At 40.4% G+C, this 19,259-nt stretch overlaps 1 protein-coding gene and 1 long non-coding RNA gene across 19 annotated transcripts in view; one reads left to right on the plus strand and one right to left on the minus strand.

Moving 5' to 3' along the window:
* The window catches only part of MBNL1 (muscleblind like splicing regulator 1), a 190,710-nt gene that overhangs the window by 21,095 nt on the left and 150,356 nt on the right, over positions 1 to 19,259 (plus strand). For 8 of the 18 annotated variants that reach the window (XR_004901242.1, XR_004901243.1, XM_036017578.1 and 5 more), the window contains exon 1: positions 2,674 to 2,805. The exons of 2 other annotated variants lie outside the window; for them this stretch is intronic. The gene's annotated coding sequence lies outside the window, so the exon portion shown is untranslated. Of the gene's footprint in view, positions 1 to 2,516; positions 2,806 to 3,143; positions 3,478 to 19,259 lie in introns of those variants that run through there. 8 more of the 18 variants (XM_036017575.1, XM_028504998.2, XM_028504989.2 and 5 more) reach the window with 7 other exon arrangements.
* On the minus strand, positions 7,250 to 13,531 carry LOC118498784. Its single transcript, XR_004901244.1, has 3 exons — positions 13,522 to 13,531; positions 12,158 to 12,161; positions 7,250 to 7,431 (listed from the first exon to the last, which is right to left on the minus strand). It is a non-coding gene; the product is annotated as an uncharacterized LOC118498784 (long non-coding RNA).

The raw sequence follows: 19,259 nt of genomic DNA on the forward strand, positions 1-19,259 counted from the left end.
TTCCTTTCCCAAATGTAAAATAAAATTTTCTTCTCTTCTTTGTTATTTACTGGGATGTTTATTTCGTTCTAACAGTCAAGGGTATTTCTTGCATTTCTTCTCATTCTGTTCTATGGAGTAGAACACTTGTCTCAGTTTCAATTTCTCTTTTGTTCCCAGAACTTCTCCCCTCCTCCAAGGCTGAAGTGGAAAGATAATTTCCCCTCTTGGATAATTTCTCCTCTTGCACCATGCACAGATTCAAAGTCCTGCTTTTCTCCACGTTGTTTCAAATATCAAATTTTCTAACCCACAAGAAAATAAAAACACCAAAGCATTCACTTGGAACTCCACAAGGGTCAGAGAACCATTGAAAATAATTCTCTACCAGTGGGCTAGCCCTGGCTGTTCATTGGAGGTTGGGAGGAGGGAAACATGGAAACCAGTGGGGGCACCAACCTGCTAACAGAGGCAGAGGTGGCTCAGCTCAGAAGTCAGGGTCTGCTGTCAAGGAGCATGGGAAATAAACGGAAGAAATTCAAAGGCAAGCAGCAAACAACTCAGTAGGCTAAGCCAGGGATTTGAAAGTCTCCCAAGGCTCCTCCCTTCCTCACTCCGGGCATGAGTCACCATTCCAGTCTGTCCACACCCATCCAGGCTTCTTCCTTAGGCTACCACCCACCCCACACTCCAGGCCCCCTTCAAGCTGTTGCCATAGGATCTTTCTGAAATACATGTCCAGACTCCTCATAGTTCCTTGCTGTGTCAACTCTTGCAGTTCTTCACACTTTTCAGAGTAAAGTTCAGATTCCTTGGATAAACACAGACCTACTCTTGGCTTATCTGCCACTCTCCTCTTCTGATCCTTCTCTCACTTCTAACAGACAAACTGGCAGGTCTGTTGTATTTGCTGTGCTCTTTTCCCTGCTTGACCGGGACTCACCTTCTTTTTCATTTTGCTAATTTCCACACACCTTTCAAGGTACCCATTAAAGGAATAACTCCTCCAGGAAGCCTATGCCTTTGGGCTTGCCTTCACCATCTTAGCACTTACTGCTCAGGAAGAATTATTTGGTTTGTCCCTTCCTTAGTAGGGTATTCTCCTTGAGAGTAAGGACTCTGTGGTACTCACTCTGGCATTTCTGACACAGCAGGCATTCTAGCTGTTGAAGGAAGTGCGGAATTAGAAGAAAGTCCTCATAGTTATTAACTGACAGGTAGGGAATGCCCATCCATGTCCTTTTAATTTGCTTCCACTGTGTGTATTTGAATAGTTTTTAATAATTAACACTGAGAAGTGGCACCATGTAATTATTTGTTCTGGAATGGAGCAGTATGCAATGTTAACTCGGTGTTTTGTGGATCTAGCCAAGGGTCAAGAATGCAAGCTTGTTACTAAAGCCTCGGGAAGTATTTCTGTACTTGAGCACAGTTCAGGATGCTTTTCCTTCTCCTGAAGCTGGCCCCACCCTTTGCAACACAACAAAGTTGTAGGAAGAACAGGGAAGCATATCTAGCATCTTGTTCCAAATTGTGTCCAAACATGAAACAAATGTTTTAAATTAAAATCATTGAATAAATAATTGACCTTCCTTACATCCAAAGAAAATTCTACTCCCAAATCTCCAAAACTTTATCACATCACGTTAGTCCAAGATTCTTTCCATTGAAAGTGAAGCCAAGTTATATCTTGTAACACCCAGTGAATTATGATTTGGGGCTGAGATTTCTTTTGCTCCAACAATATTATGACTTATTTGCCTTGGAATATTCCAGTATTTCAGAAAATAATATTTTATTTTTAAGAGAGAGAGCCAAAGAGAGTGTGTGTGTGTGTGTGTGTGTGTGTCGGGGGGTGGTGGGGGACTCTTTTCTATAAATCAAGTAACGCAGAGTGGACAAGGGAGGGGATTTTACATCCCAAATATTTACAAACTAGATGGGAAGCTGGTCTGTGTTTGTGCTTGTGTGACAATTCCTTTGACTAAGGAATTCCAAAACTGTGGACACCCACCCTGTTCCTTGAGAAAGATACACACTGGCGGGTCGGTCTTGCAGATTTTCCTTTCCCGCCTGGGAGCCATCCAAGCTCCAAAACCGTGTGCTGCATTTTTTGGGCGGCAGCCCCACCAGATTCCTAGTGTTTTGCCCCCATCGGCTTCTCACCTTCAGCCTAACCTTGCAGGGTTCCTTACAAAGCTCATCCACGGGCCTTTGCACACCACGAACCCCTTCGTCCGCCCAGCCAGTCGGAGGGAGCCGAAAGTCGTAGGAGTGCGTCCCGTTGGCACCCTGGCTGGGAGGTGGTAATGTGGAACGTATAAGATGGAAGATACCACGGGTTGGCTGCGGGGATGCACCTCGCGAGCGCCGGCTCGGGTTTCCGTCTGCTTTCCGCGCCCACTCGCGAGGGGCAGCTACCCCCCCCTGAGGACTTTGCTAGGTGCAGGGGCTCCCGAGCGGACGGGGGGCAGAGCAGAGCGGGCGGGCGGGCGGCGCAAAGTTTCCGAGCGTTTTGCAGGCGCCGCGCGCGTTCCGGAGCTCGGCGAGTCCGCCCCGGGCTTCCTGGTGGGGCTGGGCCGGCGGGGGAGGGGCCGCGCAGCAGCAGCAGCAGCAGCGGAAACCAGACCTCGGCGATAAGAGGCTGCACGGCGACTTGCAACAGTCTTTTCACTGCAGCTGAATGAGTTGTGGCGCTCACAATGCTCCCGTGACCGGGCACTGACAAGTTCAATTTTAAATCGCGGGCCTCTCGGAATCAGGACTCCCACAATGCCTTGGGCACTCGGTCGGCAGTCGGCCGCCTCTGAAAAAAACATGTGAGAGGTAAGTTTCACGGTCACAGTTTTGCCTGCGCCGCTCGGCCGCGCGGCATTGTCTGGACGCCGTGGCGGCGGTTCGGGGCTGGAGGAGGAAGTGCGAGGAGGCTCGGGGCTGCGGCTTCCCGCGGCGGCTGGTCCGCGATCGCACCCTCCAGGGCTGGAGGGGGAGCCGGAGGTTGCGGCTGCAGCCCGGCTCCAGCAGCCCGTCCCTGGGCTCTGCGGACACTGTCAGAGCGCAGCCAGCTTCCAACTTGGCAGCCTAGAGAGAGAGACAGAGAGAAAGGAAGGGGTGGGGAGGATAAACAGGTGCGTGCAAGCGTACTTACAACTTAATGACCTTCGTCGGGGGGGGGGGGGAGATGCGAGCCCATCCGATGGGCGTCCCTGTTTCTCCCAAGAGATCGCCCACCTCTGTCTCCGGGGCTGCCATCCAGCCCGGTTTGCATCTGGGCCAAATATGTGCACGCAAAGGTTAATTCTCTGTCTGCTACCCATAAATTACGCATGGCATGTTTAGCTCAGCTTCCTTATATGGAGAGTGCTGTATTTCAGTCCAGTTCGCCTTTTTGCCAAGTTTACAGAGCGGAAGACGCCCTGCTTGAGAGGGCTCCTTCCCCCCCCCCCCACCTCCCGCCCCCCGCCGTTTTGTAGTGCGTCACTCAAAGCTGTAAGAAAAGTAAGTATAGACGCTCTCTGGGTGGAGCCGCAGTTGGTTGATTGACTTGCTTCCATGAAAGGTTGAAAGGAATGAAAAGTAGTTAGTACTTGGGTTCTGGTTTTTTAGACAAAAGCAGGACAAATATGTAGCGCTCCCCCCCCCACCCCGCTTTTTTTTTTTTTTTTAACGGAGGCGGAATCTGTTATTGGTAGTAATGTGTCATGTGAGAATACTTTGATTCCAGAGCCTGTAACACGAGCAGGTATATGGTGGAGCTGGAGCTTGCCCCTCACACAGCACTTCACAGCCGCAGGGGTGCTGCCAGAACAGTAATTGTGTTCTTAAGTCTCTCCGGGGCCGGGAGAACGTGCAGCTGCCGCGCTTCTGTGGGGTGTTTCCGTGGAGTGTGCTTCCCTAGGATTAAGGTTGAGTCAGAAGCTGCCCCAAAGGTTATTGCTACTGCCTTTCCTCTCTGTGCCCACCAGCACGGGCTCAGGGGATGGCAAATGCAAGGTAAACTCCGCCACGCACTGAGGAATTTCTTAAACAAATTACTGCACTGAGCGAGAAGTCCTAATGAATGCCGTTGGATTTGCAGGCCCTTTTGCAACGTGCTTTGAAATACTACACCAGTGGACACGGCGTTCCTCTCTACTGGGTTTGAACACCGTGTCTGTTTATACACAGGGGTAGTTAAGCGCGCAACTATTCTAAACCAGCATAAGTGATCCACGCTCCATGTTATCTCCGTGTGGTGCTTGGGAGCGTTGGTGTGTCGTCTTGTCTTGTTGAGATAAAACATTATCAACCGAGACAAGTTAAAATGGAAGTAGAACGAATGTAAATTTCATCCTGAGAATATTTCGTTGGAAAAGCTTAGAACTTAGAATTCTGTGTTAGGTGTAGAGTTATAGGCCAGAGACACTGAATAAAGTTATTTTGTAGCCCGAGAAACCACATTATTGTCAATTGTATCTTTGCTTTATTCAAGTTGGTGACAAGTACAGCCTCAAACTGTTTTTTTTTTTTTAAGGGAACCTACATAGTGTTCTGATTTTTCATCTCTTATGTACTTGCATGGGAGTGAGACGATTTTTTTTATTATTGTGTTGTTAGACCTCTTCACAAGATGTAGACATAGTTTTAAGTTTTATTTGTTTAGTGGGTTTCCCATTGAGGACTACAAAAGTTGCCTTTTGTGCTTTAGGGAACAGGTTGGGTCAGCACCAGAAAACCTGTTTGTCCATTCTTCTGTCTATAATTACAGTGTCATCTAAGACATAATAATCAGGTCTTATTATTACGAAGAGACTTAGAAAACCTCACATGTGCTTAGTTTCATTTTTTTTTCCCTGTGTAACTAAGAACAAATTGTGTGCAGATACACATCAAGTGTGATCCTCTATGCAGCCATGCCAACAGAGAATCCAAAATGTTTTATGGTTTGAGATATTATTGCGTGTGTTTATGTTTCCACATTCGAGGCAAACTTAGACTCCAAGTTGAATTCATTAAATTTTGATTCCAACATTCTGTTCTTCCTCTGGGCATAGAATTCCTATGAAATGAAACACTGGGTTCGGCTCCAGAAAAAGAACAGAATATCCCAAGGTTTCTCCTGGGAGGAGTGGGGCGGGGGGGCGGGGGCGAAGAGTAAAATTGTATTTTTCATCGAGGAAGGGTGTATTACTTCATTATATAAAATTTCCTGTCTTCATTGTAAGCAAAAAAAAAAATTGCCCTTGTGTTTATCATTGTCGCCATACATTAGGCCTGTGTTAGATATATCTATTTATGGAAAGAGAGAGGGAGTAGCCTTGCTGCACCTCCTGGTTTTCTGCTTTGTTAGAAGATGCTCGGATTAGAGTATGTCTGAGACCTTGCTTGAAAAAAGCTGAAAAGTATAGGTGATTTGGAGTTCCTTATATTCCAACAAAAAGACTTCAGGGCAGTAGGTATTTGGGTCCCAGGAGTGGAAAGAGGAAGTGAAATACATTTATTTCAATGTTTAGCTCCATATATAATGCTAACGGCAATGCCGATCATAGAGCATGGTACACAGGAAGATCTTCAAGTGTGTGGCCTGTTAAGCTGAAAAGCTTCATGTTACTGGAAATCTAGAATGTGCTGTCCAGTACAGCAGCCCCTGGCCACATGTGGCTGTTGAGCACTTGACATTGGCTGGTCTGGACTGAGGTTTACTCGGAGTGTAACGTACATACTGGATTTTGGAAACTTTGTACAAAGGGAAGAATGTAAAACATCTGTTTAATATTTTTATGCTGATTATAAATATGCTGCTGTGATAATGTGTTGGATATATTTGTTACAATAGAATATATTATTAGATAATTTCACCTGCTTTTTAAAAAACACTTTTTAAATGTGGCTATTAGAAAACTTTAAAATAACAAATGTAGCATGTATTACATTTCCATTGGATGGTGCTACTCCAGAATAAAGCTCGAAAACAGTATTCTAGGAGAAAGCTTGAAGAGTTTGCTGGTCAAAATGCAATAAAATGAACTTTTGTTTTTTTGAGCTAAAGAAGTTTCTTATATGTAGAAATTCCTTGTAGTTCTTATCCATTGTAACCAAAATTTGAGAAAACACACCACCTAACATCTATTTTTATTTCCTCAAAACTACCATTTAGTTTAGAGATTGAATGGTGAGGTAGTAATAACACAGAAAAGGCTTATAATTAGGGGGTGAGTGTTAACACCTCTCAAAGGCCAGGATAGAGGATGATTGCTACTTAGAAGCATTTTAGAGACACTAGTTATCATTGTCCCAAAGTTAGCAAACATAAACGAGTCACTAAAATTTATTTTAGAGTAGAGCTTTCAGTAAACAGTAATTATCTTCAAATGCTTAATATGTATTTTCCTTTGCTATGACTTTCCTTCCTTGGAAAATAAAAGTGCCAAATAAATCCAGACAAACTCCTGACCACAGGTTAATCAAAGATTAATGAGTGCACGACGATTAAATATTTTCCTCTGTAGGGAAGAGGATGTTGTTTTGGATGTTAGAAAAGGTAAAAATACATCTCTGTGTTAATGTTACGGGCTTTGGAGTATTCCTCTACGTGGGGGCATTGTCATTATAACTTGAACACTTTCTTGAAAAAGCATCTGACTGGTAAACAAAGCACAGTGACATATAGGTCCTGGATACATTCCTTTTAGATATTTTTGTAACTGAAGTACATTTTGCTATGCACAGTGAGAGTTAGGCTGACCAAAAAATGCAGTTCTTTTCTGTCTATATAAAGTATGCTTACTTTTATTTCCTTGAAGGATGCCAGAGATCTAAGACAGGAGGGATGTAGTGTTGTGTGTGTGTGTGTGTGTGTGTGTTTCTGGGGAGGGGGAGGGGGCATATTTTATAGGGAACCTCTGAAGAGTTGCCTTTCGGCTGGCTGTCATCTTGAATCTGTCTCCCACTCTATGAGGCGTAGCTGTCATTAGTGTCAACACATGTTTGGAACACGAGGCAACCGCGATCCCCGTGAACTCTGTATATCGTTTCTGATGAGTCACGGAGCACATCCACTGTTAGTGCCTGCAAAGCAGAGGATTCAAGGAGTGCTGTTGATGTATGACATTACAGGTCTCTAAGCATATTTTGTATCTTTTAGACTTGAGGTAGTAGGGTAACTGGTTTGTATGCATGATTTTCACATTATACAATATCATGCATTTCTGTAAGCATTACATTTATATCCTTGGAAAAACACTTAGAAAATACATGGTTACAGTTTTGTACACATTGTTTTCAGTTTTTTAAATGATTCATCTAGTACATCTCTTTGACATAATCATGTTTTAAACAATTATAGTTGATTTGACACTGAATTTTCTCTCTATTGTGATTAAGGTTACATTCACATTTTGTTTCTGTATTATCTGATTACAAGAGATCATTGCCTTTATGGTGGTCTTTCGGCACTCTACATGGATAGATATCCTAGCGGAAAGATAGGGGGGGTGGGGGGCAAGTTAAGTGACGGAATGAACAGGAGGGCATGGCCTGCCCTGGAGCAAAAGTTGGTGAGAAAAGCTCTGAGCTGTTGACTGCACTGACCACACTCCGTGTTCTCCAACCCAACTCCCCCATGCATGTTTCTGTCTACTAAATTTTAGTTTCAAAATACCGATGAAAAGATACATCAGTTCCTGTAAACACTATATGTATCTACTTTGTTTTGCAACTCCAGTCTGTGTTGTAGTACAGGTAGAGCAAAAACAGACCACGTGGGATAAGTTATTGAAAGTGCAACTCTTTATAAACGTAGGAGGTGATAGCAATGTTACTGTCATTTTAAATGTATTGTGTCTTTATATGTTTATTGCATTTTGGTCTATATCTTGAAAGGAGTAATAGACTTGGTGGGGGGAGGGACACAGACAACCTCACAGTGCATTTGCTTAGATGGATGGCCTGCAAAAAACCATTTACTCTTTCTGTTCCTTAATTTCTACATCTCTGAAATTATAAATATGTAAATAACAATTAATATTAGAAGCTGCCACTTTCTATACATTTCTTTACAAAATATCTAATCTTTTTTACAGCTGGAAAAATGCTTGATGACCTTTCTGTCACTTGTACAGCGACGAGTCTGACTTATTTTTCTTTATTTCAATGTCCCTATTGTTAACCATTCTATTTTGTCTTGCTGCCAATGCTGTGTAATGATTAGTGAGGAGAGTGATCGCTATACCGGTGATTACTAACATTATGGGCTACTTTCTATGTGCCAGGTTAAGGTTTATGAATTAACTCATGCATTTCTCTGAACAGCCTGTGACATGGGTACTGTTAGTACTGTTTCCCAGATGAGGAGACAGGCACCGGCAAGTTCATTGCCCAGAGTTACTTCACTGAAAGTAGTGCAGAGCAGCATGGAACCAAGGTAGTCCAGTTCTAGAACCCAGGGTTATGTGTAAAAGTATAAACACAGATTAAAAAAATACTTGTAGTGGGTGCTGACAGGAGATTGAGAGCATTGGCAGTTTGGCATACTCTGGTCATGTTTTCTACTGCATTTGCAGAGACTCTCGAAGAATGGGTAGAAAGTAAGAGGATGGAGAGAAAAGGCCTGGGGGCATGGGGTGGGCAGTGAATAAACAGGTAGGAAGAAATGAGGAATCAGGTGGGAAAGGGAGATGGGTAACTACACGTTGAGGGCCTTGAGGAGGCGGTAGTAAGTTAGATGCCCTGTGGGGAAGATAAGAAGACTCTTGGTTAGGCAAGCAGCCTTACAGGAATTGTGTTGCAGTGGCATTTTGTAGAGGAAGAATGGGACATGTGGGGGATGCGGAAGAGATTGTGGAACAGAGGTGATGGCCTGCGTGAGGATAGTGGTGGGAATGAAAGCGAGGACATGAACACTGGGGAAAAGTGACAGGCTTAGGTTGCATAGGATGTCGCAACTGGTTAGATGCCGACGTTAAAAGCGATGGGAGGGATTAACAATTATTTTTAAAATATAGTAGGATTTTGAAAAACTTTTCACCAAAACTTCCTTAAAAATTTTAACATTATTCCTGTTCATCGTATTGCTATTTGTGAGACCCTATAGTATAAAGAACTATATTTTAAAATGTCAGCAAGAGAAAACCACTTAAAATTATGTTTTATCAAGGACTATAACTTAAGTAGAAGGTACATATTAAATTCTTAAAACATTTCCCTTTGTACCAAGCTCTTTTAAGGCACAGGATCAGATGAAGTATAGAAGGGTTGCCAAATTCTTTATCCCGAGGAGGTAATTCATTCTAAAGTAAGCGTGATTTCATCATTAGGGGTATATTGTCATTAGCGAGGAAATGCCTCTTGGTTGGCCAGGCAGGCCGTTCTGGTCCCTTCCTGAAGTTCATCCAGAACATCCGTGTACGCTAGCGAGCCTCGGTGATGGCCCAAGGGGCAGACAGACACATGATGAAACAAGGTTGCAATGTGCTCAATGTGGCTGACATTTGTCCTTCTCAGACCTTGCTATTTTAGGGGAGGTATCAGAATAACCATGATGTCCTTTCTCCTGGAAATATGAATCCTTAATAATCAGATACTCTTATAAACAGAATGATTTACATATGGGCATAAATAAGCAGCTGCATTGAGTTAACAGTTACCTGGAGTTGCGAAGAGAGTTGTATTTCAAGTAGAATAGAAGGCGTCATAGGAGTACTCATAGGCGTTTCACTTAACGTCTGTATATGCTTTTACAAGTAAATGATTTAACATGGTCTAAGCAGAAACTATCCAAGCAATGATAGATTACTTCATATCTTGGAGAAATTCCCATGAAATTAACACAGTATGCAAAGAAAAGATTTATAACTATTTACCACTCATTGTTAATTTAAATGGTCTGTATCTACAAAAATAATTTAAAATTGCACTGTTTATATATGTTTAAATATGATATGTTTACATAGAGCCAGAGATAATGATACTAACAGTGCTTTTTCTCACCTTTATTATTATGCCTTTAGTATTATGTGAAAGCCGTGTTGAGTACATATCTTTTTCTGTTATTAGACATTTTCCCCTCCTTATCTGGATTTTGCCTTGTACTGTAAAGATGTGGTAAAAATCTGTTTTGTTATATTAGATAATATTTAGAAAACGTTGCTTTTAAGTAACTAAGATTAAATAACATTATAACCACAATTCCTTCTTTGCCTTCTCTGTTTATTGGGCAAATTTTAACTGGACAAATTTGCTTCAAATTATTTTCAGCCATTCTTTTGAATGTCATTGCTCAAACTTTTCAGGGAAAGCTGCATTTTCCCCTTTGTGACACTCACATAAGGCATTTGGTCTTAAACACCCCCTCCAGAGTACTTAAGAGTTTTGATGGGCACAGCAAAAATGAGCAACAGGGAAGACAAGCAAGTCTTTGACCCAGGGGTAGAGTCTGTTCGAGGTATTATATTACTTTTTCCAAACAATAATCTTAAATGTCCAGAACAGTAATTGAGATTATTGGTAAAATATATAAGAATAGGATTCTGCATAATGCTCTCTGGGGGACCGCATACACTGAAAATTACACTTGGGAAATGACTTTCTCAGAGAAATACTGTTTTGAAGATTGGGTTTTTAAAGTAAATGTTATTTGGGGAACAATTAATATAGGAAGAAGTTTTGTCTGTTTCTCAGTAATGGATCATAAAGTTCAGGTGCTTAGATATTTTTCACTTACTAAGTTCTTTTACTATGTTAACAGTAAGGTGCCCTGGCTAGTATAGCTCAGTGGATTGAGGATGCATCTGTGAACCAAAGGGTTGCTGGTTTGATTCCCAGTCAGGCCACAGGGCCTGGGTTGCAGGCCAGGTCCCCTGTAGGGGGCACACAAGAGGCAATCACACATTAATATTCCTCTCCCTCTCTTTCTCCTTCTCCCCTCTCTCTCTAAAAATAAATAAAATCTTAAAAAAATAAGGTGATATAGGCAAGTCACTTCATCCTTTGTATTCTGCTGAATATTTCATTAACAAACATATTTTGAGCTCCTGTTAGAGTTAAGGGGGTATAGTCAAACTGAATTGCAGGCAGGTCATTTCCCACTTAAAAACCAGCATTTTTAATTTTCTTTTTATGTGTCTGCTAGGACTGAATGTGGTATAGTTACAATACAGTAATTTTAAAACTTCACCTGTACAACAACTGACATAAGTCAAGAAGGTATGCATTTAATTTCATAGGCTGGTGAATAAAATTTTGTCGTTTTTGCTCTGACGTTGGATTACAAATGACATATAATTTGGCACATGCTTATAATTATTTCTTTGGTTATGCAGATATGATAAGGGCTGGTGGTGCTGTGCTGTTGCATTTGGCCATTTGTGATCCTTTTCAGAGGAAGCTTTGCAAAGTTTCAGAAGATAATGTACTTTCACCCCAGTAACATAATGCCATAAAATTTTCACCAAGAAATGATACAGGTAACTCCAGAGCACATGCTGAACTCACTTGTCATCCTCACGTGGTGATTTTAGGCTTTTCTATTGCTTCATTTTCGCACACCAGTCTGTGCTCTCTGCCACCATGTGGAAGAGCTTATGACTTAAAAAGACCATCTATTCCTTGAAGACTTGTTTTGTTGGAGACATGTCATTTTGCTAACAAATTCCCCAGTTCGTAGAGTTATGTAGAACACATACCAAGTAAAATTACATGTTGTCTGGGGGAGGACAGTGGAAGAATCTTATGCCATGTGTTGCTTTTACCTTCAAAGGAAAGCATTCTTCTTTAGCAAGTATTGACTGAGTGCCGTTCCCCATGTGCCATCTATCATGCTATGTCCTTCAGAGGATACAGAGGTGACTAGGATGCATCCTGTGCCCAAAGTAGCTTCCGGGATAGTGATCAGAATATTCACAAGTAATGTACAGGCAAAACAAAGTGGACTCAGAGGAGCCAAGAATAGGCTGCTTGTGGGCAGAGTGTGGAATTTTCCTAAAACCATCCAGCAGACACATGAACTCTTTATATACTTCGTATATTAGGGAGCAGACAACACCAACTCATAATTTATTAAAATTCAATATTTAAGGCATTCATTTTTCTGTTTGAGTTTTTGGTAAATAAGCACGATCCAAATATACTGTCATCCTAGACTAGACAGAAGAGATGAATTTATTTCTGCCGTTGACACTTTGTGCAGAAAGGTGGGGCGTACTCATCTGAAGCTTCTTCATGCCAACACCCTGATTAGGAGATGAAAACAGTCTGTACTGACAGTCAGGTTTCAGGTCCTGCGTCTTTTATGCTAACAGCAAAGGCCATAAGGGAGAGGTGAGCTGATGAGCTGTATTCGACTTTAATGACAAAGTGTTTTAGATATGCACACGATGCTCTTTTTTCCCTCTAGCTTTTCTTTGTCTGCAGAAAATAAAGTAGGCTAGCTTCCAAACTTCCAAATGGTGAAAGTGCAGCTGAGCGTGTTCTGTAAGACCCCAATCGGCTGTGAAGTGTCCATTCCTTGTTTCCAGGATTTACTCTGCATTCTAGGTTAGAAAACACAGAGTTTTTATTTTACCACTTACCATTATGCTTTTTACTCGTAAATATTGATTTAAAGCCCACTGCCTTAAAAGCTTCATGGTCATACTTTGGCCGAAATTTCCAAGAGAAATTAAGGTTCGAGTTCTGCTTCTCTGCAGTTTATGGCCTAAAGAAAAAGGTGCATTCGTGGTGAAATAATGAAGCTCAAACAAGAGCCACCAAAGACCAGAATCCTGTCATAATAATTATAAAAGTGACTATGTACGTGGTAGGACTCATTTTTTAATTTATGTGATTGTGTACAGTTGTTACATAGCACTGTAGATTTATGCATTGCTGTCCCTCTCTAGTTCACAGGTGAGAAAATGGAGGCTTGGCAAGGTTAAGGTCAGGTACTTTGTTCAGAGGGCATGTAGCTAGGTACTGTGTGTGCTGAGCTCTCAACCCAGCAGTTTTGCTGTTTGCCTGTTTGTTGCCGTCAGTATGGCACAAATTAAGTACACAAATACTCATAGTAATATAGATTTGAGGCCTAATCCAGGCTAGTTTTGGAAAGACTAACTGAAGGAGGTAAGATGTGAAAGACAGGTTTCGAAGCATTGTGGTCCTAAAAAAGCAGAGGGGATGGAGCTGGCTTTGAAGTTCCACTGGCTTGGAAAGGAAGGCCGTATCAAATGGCCTAATCTGCCTCTGTGGTTTGCGCACTTAATACCCTCTGCCCCAGCACTCGCCAAGATCAGCAAAATCTACTTTTAGACTCAAAATCATTACCACCTGTGAAGTCTCTGATGTCACTTGTGAATGACATAGCGTTCTGCCAGTTGTTCCCCGGGATGGCTTTAAGTCGGGCATTTGCGAACGCTTCTATAATTGATTCAACTGTTGTACATTATTGAAGGCATTAGGATAATTCAGTTCGTTTCTGTCATCATTGAAAGACAGAAAGTTGTTGCCCGCAGTAAAATAACCAATTGTGTCACTGAGAGTTGATATTCGCTTGGAGATTTCTGATGACCTTTCCTCACTTTCCCCCCAAACCCTAGCAGAGCCGTTAGAGAATTTCTGCGCATGTCCTGTGTGCATATGTGTGTCTTATATCCATTGTACATATGTATTCCATGAAGGATCATGAACTAGTGCATAAATTATAGCTAAAAATGAAACAAAATAAGTGTGTGAAGCTCAGGGATACATTCACCAACTATTGTGAGTCCCTAAGTTTGCCTTGAAATATCATCCTTCATATCATTTGGTGGTTTTCTGAACTGATTACAAGTAGGGCTTATGAACATATAGTATATGACCTGGCCAAATGGCTCGGTTGGTTGGAGTGTCATCTCCTATGCCAAGGTTGTAGGTTCCATCCCCAGTGAGGGCACGTGCCTAGGTTGTGGGTTCAATCCCCAGTTAGGTGCATAGGAGAGGCAATCAATGGATGTTTCTCACATCAATGTTTAACTCTTTCTCCCCCTTCCTCCCTCTCTAAAACTAGTAAATATATATGCTGGAGTGAAGATTAAAAAATATAGTATGCTATAGATGCTAAGTAGAAACATACAGGATCATGTACCAATAATTCTCTTGCATATTTTTTCAGAGAAATATTCCATGCTAATATACTAACTTTTCAGGGAAGAAAATTAAGCACCTGTGTTTTAGTTCAAGAGTTCTATGATAAATGAAGTATAATTAAGCATGCAGATTCTGCAACATTCACTTAAATATTCATTTGAGTTCTTTTATATTCCAGGCACTGTGCTAGTCATTGAATACATAATAGTTAACATAAACAGATGCAATTATAAAAGTGCAATTATAAAATATAAACATCTCTCAAATTTCATGTTGGCCATTGCAGAAATAATGCCATTATTATAGTTCTTGTTGCCACAAAATTTAAATAATCTTTTCAGTAATTAAAAAATATTATGTATAGATGTCAGTAAATATTTATTCTAAAGCCTCTACTAATGTTAGGCTTACTGGGTGTGAGCAAAGCATCTTCCTGTAAAGAAAAGTACCATTTTGTGCTGACACTTACTGCTTTACAATTAAGCAAGAGAAATAGTATCGCAAAGGAATGCAGAAGGAGAAAACTCAGTGTTGATTGGCAGCACAATATTGTGAGTTTCAAAGGTCAGGCTAGTACAGGAGGCTCCAGTTTTGCCAGTCAGTATCAAGCAGAAAGCTGTGACAGCCAGGGCTGGTACTGCTGAAAATATCTGCAGCTTTGGAAGCCTGGTAAATTTCAGAAGGTCATTTTGGCATTGTAGTCAGGACACTGATTCACAGGGAGGGTGAAGCTGGACAGCTGGCCAAGGAGATGTGTTGCTAAACTCAACAGTTGTAGATTTTAGGGTGATTGTTAACTGCTCTAACTTGGCATCCCAATTCTATGTGGCCATCTTTCATAGAAATTATGTCATAGAGGAATGAGCTTTACTTGATGGGTGAATTCAAACTTCTTTTCTCTTCTGAAACTTGGTGGTGCATCTCTAACTTGATCTGGTACCAGGGCAAATATGCTTTAATTTTATTTATATGTGATGTGTGCCACCTCCAAAAAGGATAGGAGTTGGCTTTCAACAGTAAAGTGCATACGAAATAGGACTATAAAAAAGAGACATAACAAATCAATTAGAAGGAAGAGGGATGAAACAAGTACTTGAGATGAAATTGAGCACTAAATTTATCTCTCAGCTTTCTGGCAACCAAAGCAAAAACTTCAGGAAGGAGAAAAATCCCTAGTTTATTTAATAAGAGTTCTTCATATCCAATATATACAGTCTTACTGTTAGCCCTTAGGATATTTAGTTAAACATTCTGACTCTGCCCTTGGGTGAAATCTTGAAATGGATGAACTCCAATTAATTAAGAAGCGAAGGCAGAATTTTCACTGATTTGAGTCTAGCCCCAAGTTCCAGCTTTCTTTCCTGCCATCCCATCGCACATGTGTCCTCTGAACAGCTCAGGTCCCCAGCATTCACATTCTCAGCTCTTCCGCACCCAGCCTTTCCTCTCTGTACTCCTGCAGCCTGGGTCGCCATTCGTGTTTGTCTGTAACTTAGTGAAAGTGGCTCATCTTTCCATACCTTTCTTAGATGTCTTTTCTATCATGAAACTATTCCTGATTTCTGTAACTCACCAAGCTTTATTGTTATCTCTGCTGTGTAGTTCTCCCTGTTTTATGCACTGTTATGTGTGAGTTGGTTTTACATCCCTGATTAAGCAGTAAATTCTTCAAAGCTGAATTCATATGTCCTCCCTCTGTCTAGGCTACGAAAGAGGGTCATCAACAAACCATTAATGCAATCAATGCATATTTTATTTATGTATTGCTTATTTTCAATGATTATGTGTATTCATTGAACCTCAATAAGGTTATTGACTATGTTGGATGTACTTGGATTTAAGAAAAACAGTGCTTTTTCTAGGATAGTAGGGAAGAAAAATAGCAACAAAAACAGCAGACAATTAGAAGGACAACACCTGCAATTTTCTTTTCAAAGGAGATCTTTTGGGGCAGTGGAACAGGAATTGCAATTTTTTCTTACTGTTTTGACTTTGGGCATTCATATTAGAAAGGAGCTTAACATTTCCGTGTCATGAGGTAACTAGTATAAAAGGGAACAGGTTTGATACATGTAAGAGAAAAATATCATTTATGCCATTTCAAATGCTCAGTGCTTTCTCCCCAACATACTTTTTTAATGGTTTTAATAGCTGTTAAAAAAAAAAAACCTGACTCTACATGGCTTAGAAGGGCTTCAGGCAGCTATTCCATCTCCTTCACTGCTTTTCAAATACTGTTTTAGTGGCTGATATAGGTCAGCCTTACTGTATGCTTACTTGCTTAACACATACTGATTTTATACTTTTAGAGCAGAATTCCATTTTACTGATGTGGAAATTTCTGCTGATAGAATGTGAACTCCTCTAATAAAAGCTCTGTAGAAAATGTAGGCTCTTCTTGCCCAAAAGGGAGAGAAACAAAAAAAAAAATTATGCTCCAAGACCTCTCCTCCAACAATTAACCTTTAAATCACTTACTAAGTAGAGCCTTGTGTTGTATTAATTACTAGATTAAACTGATTAACGATCTTAACTAAGAAGAGGCTGGTAGACACAGTGTGTAATTTTCACATCTCTAAGCATGCATTATTAGGCTCCAGTGCATACCGCACAGACAGATGTGCAAGGACGGCAGCATGGATCTCTCAGCCCAATAGAGGGACCCGCTCATCTCCGTGGGAACCCGTCTGCAAGGCTTTCTCCTTCACTTACATATCAGAGCAAACCACAGTGGTGCAGAGCCGGTGGCTTCATCATATCCCACTCCACCCCCAAACTCTCTGGTTTTTGGCTTCTATATCTTTATAGTCATTGTCATTGCCATAAAATTTGGCATCAAATTGACAGCATGTGTTGTGAATTAAATTTCAAATTTGAATCAGAAGACTGGATTTGGGATCCTGATTCTTCCATTTAACGAGCTTAGAGGATTTGGATGAGCCAGTCACTTCGCATGCAAGCCTGACTCTGTTTGTTCACAAGTGGGCAAGATGGTATCACCATCTCGTAGAGTCACGAGTAACAAGTGGCAAAACTCAGATGAAGGAAACCGTGTACCCAAATACAAAATACTAGTTGCTAGTGTTGAGCAATAATAGAATATATGAGTTCTGGGGGGAAAATAAATTTTTCTACTTGGCTCCTTCAGTAGAAACTTTTTGTTGAAGAATCAGAGGAATACCTTGAAGATTTTATACATAAATAGAAAAGAAATGTAGCATACGCTGACTTCTTCAAAGTTAATCTCTTCAAGGGTTATTACGTAATGAAGGAGCATAGTTTGTTGTTTTATCTAAAATAAAGTGGTTCTAATTGTGAGAAGATTGATGCATTATTTGTCTTCCTCCCCCATTAGCACAAAGATTTTACTTGACTTTAAATAAAGAGCTAGGTTTTAGTTATATATGAAGAACATGATTTGACTAATTCCTATGTTCAAGTTTTTCCTTATTCTTTTGAGAATACATGTGCACACATACATACATATCTACATACCTATACATGCATTAATACTTATTTCATATTGTATCTATTCTGTTAACAATGGGTTTGATCATATTGTAGTGATTGTATAGGTGCTCATTTTTTCATCTTTCTGTAAAATAATTTTAGTATTATAGATTATTATAAATACAACAAAAGGAGACTAAATATCACTGTCTCTAGAGGACTTATTTTATTTATGGGTGTATATATAATGGTGCATTTGACATGTTTTAAGACTGCTTTGTGATCGCTCTTTGAATTTATGTAGTGTATTCCTTCAGATATACTAGGAGGATTCTTAGTGCTGATGGAAACACATAGAACTTTAATCACCGCCTCATTAGTCTGGCTCTTTGGATTTCTTTATGTGTTACAGCTTTCCCAGAATGCACAGAACCGAATGGAAAATTAAAATAATTAAGAAAGGGGTGTTCTTTGCTAAATGCAAAGGAATTAAACCTTAAACTGCCATGTTAGTTTGTTCATTGTGTGTTCAGTATGTTTACTCTTTTGCAAAGTCCAAAATCCTAAGAATAAATTCTTTGATTTCGTCTCCTGAGAAGTGTGATTTTATTTATACTCTGACAACATGCCGAAATCACATCGACAGATAATAAAACCATTGGAAATGCCCACATTTTGCCAACCCAGCACCCTAAGTCCTTTGAAAACCCAGTTGCAAGTACTTCTTTCTTCTGTGAACCGTTTTAATAAGTGAAGAAGAACTGATTGAGGAGGGCAAAGGGAGTGGAGAATGGGGCATTTGCCCATTGGCAAAAATCATACCAGAAACAACCTGTCTTGGTTATTTTAATGGGAAGTACCTGCCACTTCAGGAGAGCACGCCACTTCAGGGTCGGAAGTGCTGCACGAGGAGCCTTAGCCCTAGGGGAAATCACCACGTGGGAAGATGTGTTTGGGTCTATGCGAGTTCACCGGTTTTATTGTGCCTTAGCTAGTTTGATAGCGCCTTGCATTATTTATAGCAGTTGTCAGAAACCATTTCCTTTAGTCAATTAGTGTCTAAGAAAGGGGGGAGTGGAGCAGGATATTTTTTGACATTAGTAGAAATAATATATTAAAAAAATTCCCTTAATCATATGATACTGTGCTGTAAGAGATTTTCCAAATATAACATGACCCTCGGACTCTGTTAACTACATGTTTTGCTTTTATTAATAAGAATTGTAAGTTACATGTTTATTTTGATACTCTGTCACCCCAAACATTTATTTAAACTTTCAGCCCCTGTTCTTTGGCAGATAATTACAAAATGTAAATATCATAGTTGTTTTAGCAATGAAATGATTTATATTGAAATAACAGGAGTTGAAGAACTGATTTTACAAATGCTTCCATTGATTAGCTGCCATGTAAGGGCTAACAAGTCAAAATACTTTGCCAAATACAATGGCATGCTTTAGTTCTTTTTGTAGGAAAAAAGACACATCTTTTGTATATTCCCACAATAGAAATTTATAATCTAGATTTAGGGGTAGGGTCTTTTTAAGATCTAACATAGATTTAACAAATACCAAAAAACATGTTATTTGTTGTTGGTAGATGTACATTTCCATCAACATTGTTTTGGGAAAATGTTTGTTGTTCTAGTTCAAAGTTAATATATGCATACACTGTATGTTCTAAGTATTTATATTATTAAAACCACTCAAACATAAGTATAATTTGGCACATGCAGTTGCACATTGCTTAAAACA

This window comes from Phyllostomus discolor, chromosome 2 (genome assembly GCF_004126475.2).
Source record: "Phyllostomus discolor isolate MPI-MPIP mPhyDis1 chromosome 2, mPhyDis1.pri.v3, whole genome shotgun sequence".
NCBI lineage: Eukaryota > Metazoa > Chordata > Mammalia > Chiroptera > Phyllostomidae > Phyllostomus > Phyllostomus discolor.